This window comes from Microtus ochrogaster, linkage group LG2 (assembly GCF_000317375.1).
Source record: "Microtus ochrogaster isolate Prairie Vole_2 linkage group LG2, MicOch1.0, whole genome shotgun sequence".
NCBI lineage: Eukaryota > Metazoa > Chordata > Mammalia > Rodentia > Cricetidae > Microtus > Microtus ochrogaster.
This window is the reverse complement of record NC_022028.1, coordinates 18,682,161-18,692,591: the sequence shown is the minus strand read 5'-3', so window position 1 is coordinate 18,692,591 and position 10,431 is coordinate 18,682,161.

Genomic DNA, 10,431 nt, shown 5'->3' with positions numbered 1-10,431 from the left:
ATCGCTTTGAGTTTCTCTCCATTTAGGTTGATGTTGGCAATTGGCTTGCTGTATATTGCTTTATTATGTTTAGGTATGTTCCTTGTATCCCTGCTCTCTCCAAGACCTTTATCATGAAGGAAGTTGTATTTTGTCGAAGTCTGTTTCATCATCTAATGAGATAATTGTGTGGGGTTTTTTTTCTCAGTTTGTTTATATGGTGAATTACATTGAGAGATTTTCATATGTTGAACCATCCCTGCATCTCTGGGATGAAGCCGACTTGATCATGGTGGATGATTTTTTCTGATGTGTTCTTGGATTCAGTTTGCCAGTAACAAAATTCTCTTTTTACATCTGTAAAATTTTATGTGAAGTCCTGTAGCATTATACAGAGGTAAGAGCTTTATAATAAGTTGTTTAGTGGTTGCAGACACACAAAAATTAACCATGAAATTCAATTAGAAACTTAGTAGTATTGTTTCAAAGAACAGTAAATCTAAATTATACATTCACTAGTAACTTGGCAATGACAGTCTCCATGCCATCTTTTATACTCATGCGTGTGTGTGCATGGTGTGTGTGTGTGTGTGTGTGTGTGTGTGTGTGTGTGTGTTGGGGGAAAATAATGATTTTTCTCTAAATTTAAGCCATCACTGTTTTTATTAATGCATATTAATTGTAAATAGTAATAGAAATCATTGTAACGCTCATACTGATGAATTTCATGCTTTGGTCATCGCTACGCTCCCAAATGCCCTCTCTTGAACAAATTGTGCTGTGTTGTGTTTTAATTTTTATTTGTCTTAGTTTTCTACTGATGTAATAAAACACCATGGCTAAAAACAACTTGGGGAGGAAAGGGTATATTTCACTTACATATCCTAAATTACAGTCCTTTAAGTGAAGCCAAGGAAGAAGCTTGAATGGGCCAGGAACTTGAAGGCAGGAGCTGATGAAGAGGCCATGTAGGAGAGGTGCTTACTGGCTTGCTCCTTGTGACTTGCTCAGCTTGGTTTCTTGTACATGCCAGGACCACCAGATTAGTATCCTCAGGAGTCTGAGCCCTTGCTGTCGATCACTAATTAAGAAAATGCTCTACAGGTTTACTTACTACAGCCTGATTGTATAGAGACATTTTTTTTTTTCAAATCTGAGTTCCTTCCTCTCAGATGACTGCAGCTTGCATCGAGCTGATGTAAAACTAGCCAGCACACAATTTGATTTCAGAAACTTTTCAATGCCTTCCTGCCAGTTTTTCCAGTGGTCCACTGAAAAAGTATTTAGAAGGGTATTGTTCAGTATCAATATGTTTGTGTGGTTTTTATAGTTTCTCTTTATGTTGATTTTTCATATTATTCCATTAAGATCTGATACATTCATTATTATTTTTTTTGTTTGGTTGATTTTTTTTTGTTTTGGTTTTAGTTGACTTATAGCCCAAATACGATTTATTTTAGAAAAAGTTCCAGGACCTGTTGAAAAGTGTGTGTACTCTGCTATTGTTGAGTGAGATGCTTGGAATATGTAAGTTATTTCATCTGATCTCTAGTGTTTGCCCCTGATAATTAGGGTCTATAAAATTGTTTTATTGGCCAGAGTAGGGGTGGTGAAGCCATTCACTATTCGTGTACCAGAGTCAGTTTCTCCCTTTGTTTCCTGCTTTTTTGCTGTATGAAGTTGATGCTTCAGTGTTTGATGTTGACTTGATTTCCATTGTTCTCCCTTCTCAATGGACTGTTGCCTTTATTAATATGGAGAAATATGAATAATTTTGGCTTCAAATCTGTTTGTTCTGCTTTTGAATTCTATTTGTCTAGCTGATCTTTCACTTTCAAAAACTATATATCTTTCCTGATGAGGTGGGTTTCATGCCAGCAGGAAATTAATTGGGACTTATTATAATTTTAAATACAGCCAGTCTGACCTTTTATTTAGAGAATTAAGACTGTTACACCCAAGATTATTAGTGAAAAGTGTGTGATTTTTTTTTCCAATTACTTTAGCTATTTGGGATATTTTTTTCCCAACTGTTCATTTTAGAGGTTCGGTGTGCTGAATTAATCATGTTTGATTGTTTCCTAATTCTCACTTTCTTTTCTACTCTTTTAATGATGTTTGTCATGTTTCCATGTATTTGTATTCCATGTATTAAGTATTTTTATGTTCTTATGATTGCTTACCTTGCTTCATGTTCCTTATACAGGATTTCATTTAATGACTTCTGTAATGCTGACTTAGTGTTCCTAATTTTTTTTAATGCTTATCTTGGTAGACCTTTATTTTAGCACAGATTTTTGAAAGATAAATCTGTGGGATGTAGCAACCTATATTTGTAACTCTTTTCTTTCAGATTTTGAACTGTATCAATGCATGTCATCCTGGCCTTTTTATCTTTCCGTCAGATGAATATGCTTGCATTTGAAACTGGCCTGTGCTTCTTTTGCAGCTTTTCGTATTCTTTCTTGGTTCTGTATTTTAGACATTTAACAATAAAGTGGTGGAAACAAGTTCATTCCAGTACACCCGTGATGTGGAATTCCCCTCTGTGTGCTGTGAATAGCATTGGTTAATAAAGAAACAGGCTTGGCCTGATAGGGTAGAACAGAGCTAGGTGGGCAAAACTAAACTGGATGCTGGTAAAAAGGAGGTGGAGTCAGAGAGAAACCATGTAGCTCCACTGGAGACAGATGCCTAGAACTTTACCCAGTAAGCCACAGCCTCATGGTGATACCAGATTAATGGAGATGGGTTAATTTAGGATATAAGAGTCAGCAAGAAATGCACTTAAGCTATTGACCAAACGGTATTGCAAATAATATAGTTTCTGTGTGGTTATTTTGGGAGTCTGGGCAGCCGGGAAATGAACAAGTGGCCTCCTACAACATAGCTGTTTGTGTTTCAAATGTTTCTGTAGCTAGATACATGAATAGTTCATGATGCTTGGGAAATTTTTAGTGGTAACCGTTGAACAAGTTTTATGTATTCTTATCCTGTACACCAGCTCCTAAATGCATTATTCTTTTACTGGTCTTCTTAATTGTGTCCTGGATTTCATAATTGTGTGTTTAATTTTCTATATCTGATATGTTCATTGATAATCTTTAATTTCTCTTCCTTATTACATAAGGAATCATAAATAATTTATCAGCTTTTCTTCAGATGCTAATATTCTTTCTTGACATTCATCTATTCTATTGGTAAGGATTTAAACTATGTGTTTATTTGAGTTATTGAGATTCTTTTGCTAATATTTTTGTTGTTTTACAGAGTATCTAACTCTTCGTTGAATTGGTTTTTATAATTTATATCATCTTTCTCAATTCATTCAGCTGTTCTCCCCTAAACTTTTTGAAGTCAGTGAGTATTACTAAAGTCAACCTTGAACTTGTCTTCTGACTCTTAATCTATTTTTGTGTCTTTTGATTCTCTCTCTGGCCAATTCTGAACACTCATTGCAACTATATTGCCTTTAAAATATATTTATCATGATTTTGTGTTCAGAATTGCATGTGTATTAGGGTGGCTATCTCTTTCACATTCATGTTATTGATTTTTATAGTGCTTTCTAGTTGTTGTTTTGAGACAAGGCCTCACTATAAAACCGAAGTTGGCTTGAATTTGATATGTTACTCAGACTGGTCTTGAACTTGATACCTTCCTGCCTCTGTGTCTAAAGTGTTGAGATTTCAGGCCTTGTCAACATAGCTGGTGAGTAGGGTTTCACTGAGGGTTCCACAACCACTACTACTCAGCAAGGGCAAACAAAGTACAGTAACATCACCAAAGAAACAAACAAGGTCAGAATTACAGGAAACAACAGGGGAAAAAAACCCTCAAAAACTAAGAGGTGAATGGGATGAAAAAAACAAGTAGCAATAGAGAAGATGACAGAATGTTAAAAATTAGTACAACCTAAAATTCATAACATTTTGGTGAAAAAGAAAGCAGAGAAAGTAAAAAGAAAAATATAGTACAAAATTTAAAAGGGGGAACAAGGAAGAGAAAAACAAGAAGAGATTTAAAAATTCTACTAAAGAGTAAATTTGGGCAGAGAAAATTTGATCTAAGGGCAAAAAGAAAGCATAAAGAAAGAGAACAATGAAAAACACATTGTTCTTTCCTGGGTATTTCCTGAGTGAATGTTTCCCTACAAGACCACACCTCCCAATCCTTCCTAAACAGTCCGTCAGCTAGAGGCTCAGGTATGTGAGCCTCTGGGGGCATTATCATTCAAACTCCCACAGTAAGTAATGTGTCCTCATATCTGTGTCAACCATTTTTTCAATCCCTCACCTCCACTTCAAACCATTATTTTATTGTGGCAAAAGAGGAACATTTTCCCCAAACAGCTCTAAGAAGTGCACCTACTGAAACATTAGCAACAGTAGTATTGATCCAAAAACCAACCTAAAACCAACCCAACGGAACTGTGTTGGAAGGAAATAAAAAGACCAAACTGTTTTGTCTAACAAGGTGCCATCAATAATGCCCACAGGAGTGATTTAAAATCTTTTCTCTCCATAGCTTCATACATGTATATAATGTACTTTTATCAAACCCACCCCATTCCATCCCCTCAAGTCCCTCCACTATCCCCTACCACTTTTCCCTTCCAACACCATTTTCTCTCTCTCTCTCCATACTATATGTATATATAATTTTATATATTATGTTCACATATAGTATTTGTATGTTTATACATAACATGTGTAACACATATGATGTATATGATATGTTTATATATTATATGTGACATATTTATATTTATTTAAATTGATAGATAAATACAAATAAAACCTACTGGATTTACTTAGTTTTACTATATGTGCATGATTGTGGGACCATCTACTGGATCACAACTAGCCTCTCAGAGGATGTATTCTTGACGAAAACTGGCTCTCCTTTCCCCAGCAGCTATTAACTACCAATGACTTCTAAGACAGAGGTGGGCCTCAAATAGGTCTGTGAACAGCAGCTTCTCTGATGATAGTTGACAAGCACACACCTTATGGGGTATAAAGATAAGAACTTAGGTGATTATTACTTTTATTTTATAGGCTTAGCAAGTCATGGATTTGGGGCCCAGTTAACTATAACAGACATGAGTTCCTACTTATTAAGTGAGATGTAATACAAGCATGAAGGGGTTGGATATTCCCATAACATTTATTCCACCCTTAGGCAGTGGGTGTTTCTTGCCAGAGCAGTCATTATTGAGTCTTGCAAGGCTTCAAAGGTAGATAAGACAGTTGATGACTTCCATTCCCTAGTCACATGGGTAGGACCTTCCAGCATAACTATGTGGTAGAGGAAAATTCATACTTATTGGCCAGAATAATAGATACAACAGATTCAGAAATATATGCTGTGGGACTAATTCTTAATAATGTCTTTTCTGTTTTCAGAAGGTCAGCTCGGGGCCAACATGATGAACCAGCAGATACAGGCACTTGCTGCACAAGCCTGTCCACCTGCGCTGATCCTTGGAACCCAGGTAAAGGTGAAAATATTTGGCATCAATATATTCGGTGCACTTGATCTGGCTTTCTTTCCCTTCTTCTATTCCTATTAATTGTAGATTTGATCTTCATACAGTGTCCTGGATTGCCTAGATATTTATAGATTTAACATTTTATTTGATTGTGCTATCCATTTTTTTTTTACCTTGTTTTCAACAGTTGAGATTCTGTCTCCCATGCCATATCATCTGTTGGTGGGGCTTACCACTAAAGTTCTTGTTTTACTTCCTCAATTTCATTGTTTCATTCAGCCGTTCTTTTGTGTTTTCATAGAGTTCACTAAGGGATTTATTCATATCATCTTTAAGGTCCTTGAACATATTCATAATTTTTGAAGTCCTTTTCTTCTGCTTCTTCTCAGGCCCTATTACAATAGGACGGCGGACTTTTAGAGGGCATATTGACTTGGATGTTCATGTTTGTGTTCCTGTTCTTGTGTCTAGTCATTTTGGATTATGATGCTTAAGTGTTTCTTTGTGTCAACATCTGGTTTTGTTGTGTAGGGTAAATATTCCATTCTCTGGTTTCTGTTGCCTTTTGTAGACCCAGGAAGTGTGGTGGCTATGAGTTTCTTATAGAGAATGCTTCTGCAGGTAGATTAGTGACAGAAGGGGATGGAAATGGGCTATGATGAAAGGCTAAGCATACTGCAGGGAAGATCTGAGGGGACTGCAGTCTTCTCCAAGAGGCAGAGTCTCCAGGGAATGAAAACAGAGTGGGAAGAAGGTCTCATGCAGATGAACTATGCTGAACAAATGCTCGGAGCTAATAAAACTGAACACATTGTGCCTCTTCCTCCGGCGGTCCATTTTCCTAGTCTTCTCTCTAGCCAAAGCCAGCATCTCTGTCCCTGCTTCTACTGACCAGTGCTATTTAATGGTGGCATGAGGCTTGGATACGAAAGAGGATCAGTTTTTTTTCTTGCTCCTAGCAAAACACCTCCTGGCTTGCACTGAGGAAGGAGTGTGACTCACCAGACCCATCCTCCCTAAGGCCACTTCCATTGTTAACTATTGTCCAGAGGGCGGTGACTGGATGAAATAATTAGCTGATCGGATGGATATAAAGTGCTTTAGATAATTTTCTGATGCTCAGTGGGTCTGCTTTGCCGCTGATCTATGCTTGGTGAATCTGCTGTGAGACACAGGGAGCCGAGCAATATTGTATCCCACTTATCTCTTCTCCCTATGAGTGTCGACACTTCTATCACAGGCAGGTTTTGGCGTCTTACAACATTTACAAATGCAACCTACGGTTGTGATTTCTCAATCTGGCTCAGAAGAAAAACAGAACAAGATAGCTAGGAACATCTTTTTGGGAGAAGGGGAAGATTAGAAACATGAGATTAGCAAGCAGTTCACACCATTAATCATGCAGCGCCAGCTAACAAAGGACTGGGATCTTGTTCTGTAAGGGAGAAAGAGCAGCCAGGAAGCAAAGCGCAGCTACTCATGCTAGGTCTGCTGTGGAGTGCTTGTTCCAAAAGTGCAATTTAATCTCCTGCGAGAGCATGAAGATTGGAGAGATATGGAAGTAATTACTCCTGTCTCTGGAAGATCAGGCTCTTGCCCATTAAGGAATTGCAGTCAGCTCTAGAGATGATGTAAGGAGCTATCTGACAGAAACAATATATAAAGTTGAGTAACTTGTAGTCCATCTTGCCAGTCCAGTTTACAGCAGGTGTTGATAATGTATCTTTATTAATGAACTTGCTGGGTTTGGTAGCCACACCTTCCCTCTGCACAACACGAGGGAACCTAAAATAGTTCAAATGTATGGCCTTTGCTTTAATATTGGATGGAATTGATTAAATGCTCTGGACACCATCACTTTTAAGGAAAGATCTCTTGGAATGTTGGTAGGAGAAAGGAATGTGGAAGTAGATAATATGGAGCTTAGTAAGGGAACCTTGGACGCTGTTGTTGACTTTTATGTATATTGGAGGTAGAAAGAAATACATTAGCAAAAAAATCAAATGCTACCACAAAGGTCTTTACAGACAACTCTTTTTTAAAAGTAACTACTAATCACACTGAGAGATGAGGGTTTCTGGAAACAATCTTTACTTACACCCCCTAGTCTTTTATTATTCCACCTCTTGTCCACATATGATCTGAAAATATATAAGGTAATAGTGGTGATCCAGCGGGAAAAGCCTGCGTCAATGCTGAAGTTACATCTGGAGGAACTTCTGAGAGTGGCTTCTGCCTTTAGAAGTATGGGGGGGGGGGCTCTAGTGGGGTGAAGTGGGGACATCCTAACAGAGAAAATGTGAGGGCTATGTGGGAGGGTGTAGAGGGAAGAAAGGGGAAGGGGGAAATGATGTAGCTACATAATAACCTGAAAAACATAAAAATACATTAAAACCATGCAAGATATGCAAGATCAAAAATTAACTGTTGGCTAACTTTTAGGTAGTTAATCAGCTAACTTGTGGGAAAGGTGACCTATGGACTCTGCCGTTAGCATATTCCAGGCGGAAGTTCTCCTTCCACCCACTTTCTCTCCCATAATCCTCTCAGTCAATCCCACTAAGACCCTAGAGTCAGCTGTGATCTCCCCCCACGTTTGCTGAATTCAGTCCCGATGGAGTGGGCAGAAGAGCACACAGGAGATCCTATACAGCACCACCGTCTTTGTGTGCTAAATATTGACTTGAGTTTTTGCAGTTACCCCCAGTCTATGTTCTGACTGTTCAGCTGTCTTACGGTATGTTGTTAAATTAATTTTTTTCAACCAATATTCCACGTGAATATAATTTTCCCGTTTGGCAAATTCTCACTGATTCTCAATTGTTCTTTGCATGGAACTATAGACGTCAGCCTAACTTCGCAGTTTAGTTAGGTCCAGTTTAGTTTGAGGGTCCTACCCAACTGCCAAATTAACTCTTTCTCTACCATTGCTCTTGTTCCTAACTTCTCCATTGGACATTGCCCAGCTGCGAGCAGGCCTTCTCTGAATTGTTCCCTCTGAACTTTGCCTTTCCATAGTTCTAATCTTCTTCAAGGTGCTGCATACACATGTGTGATCACGTATGAGGGCAGTTAGTGGTAGAGTGTCAAGAAGACATTTCTGCTCCTTATACAAGAGTGCATGTGAGGCTGAACCATGTCCTCATCCCCTGGAGACTCTCCACAGTCTAAGACGCTTCCTTAAAATATGTGATCACTAAATAAGTCAAATTAATGAGCAAATGCCTTCAATTCATTATACAAACCAGAAAAATCTCACTTTGAGTTTAAATGTTCTTATTTATAACGTCTTGATTTTCATTTCATTTCCTTCTGACTCATAAAGACTATGATTCTACATAATTTCATGTCATCACACATATATTTTAAATAAATGTGGAAAGCAGTGCCTTTAACACCGTGAGCCTTTTACTATAATTATTATTTTGATTTCTTCAACTTCACAGTCCTATTACTTTTAACTCCCTGCCGGTGTTAGCATACTAAGTAAAAATGCTATTATTTTTTTAAGTAATTAATTCAAATCTTTTCTCAAATAGAGAAATAAATGGGATTTTCAGTGGGTGAAAGGCTAACAGCATCTTATACCAAGGTTATCATGGGCTGACAGATTTTGCAAAAATTGGAGGTTGCAATTTGGTAAAAAAGTGGAAAACTTAAATATTTGCTTTTACTTAAAAATTACAAAAGGTTCCTAATATTAGAAATTCATTTACTTTTTTGCATATTTATTTTTCTAAATACATCTTGTGGCTACTTTGTGGGGCTCCATTCACTGTCTTGTAGAGATCCCCAGAACTGAGGAGGCTCTCTGATAGAGCTTTGCATGTCTATGTGATGTTGTTTATATCCTTAAGCTACAAAGGGTGTACTCAAGGATGGAAAGTAACCTTTGAGATGGTGTGGAAGTGTGAATAGAAATGGTCCCCATAGCCGGGCGGTGGTGGCGCACGCCTTTAATCCCAGCACTCGGGAGGCAGAGGCAGGCGGATCTCGGTGAGTTCGAGGCCAGCCTGGAACCAAAAGCTACAGAGAAACCCTGTCTCTAAAAATAAAAAAAAAAAAGTGGTCCCCATAGACTCATGTGTTTGAATACTTGACTATCAGAGAGTGACAATATTAGGTGCTATGGCCTTGTTGGAGTCGCCAGGTCAGTTTCTCTCTCTCTCCGCCCATCTCCTCTCTCTTTCTCCTCTCTCTCTCCTGCCTGTCAATCCAGATGTAGACTCTTAGCTCTTCTCTATCACTGTGTCTACTGCCTGCTGCCATGTTTCTCACCATGACAATAATGAACTAAACCTCTGAACTGTTGTTAGCCAGTCCCAGTTAATGCTTTCTTTAATAAGAGTTGCTGTGGTCATGGTGTGTCTTCAAAGCAATAAAAACCCTAACTGAAAGAGGTGGCAAAAAACTTCCTGATGGCACTTTTCTGTTTTGTAAAAGAATATTCTGACGGGAATGTTACTTCGAGTCATTGTTCAATTAAATGATAAAGGCATGGGCTACAACTGGTGACAGCATTTATGTTATATTTCACTTTGCATTTTATTGAGTGTTTTAATTTGTATGTTTCATTAACTGATACATTAGCAATGTAACTCCAGTGTTCTTATTTTCTCCTTGGAAAAGACAGTTTTAGCTTCATTTCCTGATGCTTTGATATAATATTCTGGCAAAGGTACCTTAGAGTAAAATCAAAACGCCTTTTATGTTAACTTATAGTTACAGGTGACAATCCATCACGGCAGGGAAGTCAAACCATTAGGAGCTTGAAGGAGTTGGTCCTATCACATCCACAGTCAGGAGCAGAGAGCAACGACATGCACACGTACTTGCACTCGGCTCAGTTTCTCAACATGGGCTTACTTCAGGATCCTTTGCCTATGGAATGGTCCCACCCACAGTGGGCGTGGTTTCTCTCCATGGAAGTACTTCAGGATCCTTTGCCTATGGAATGG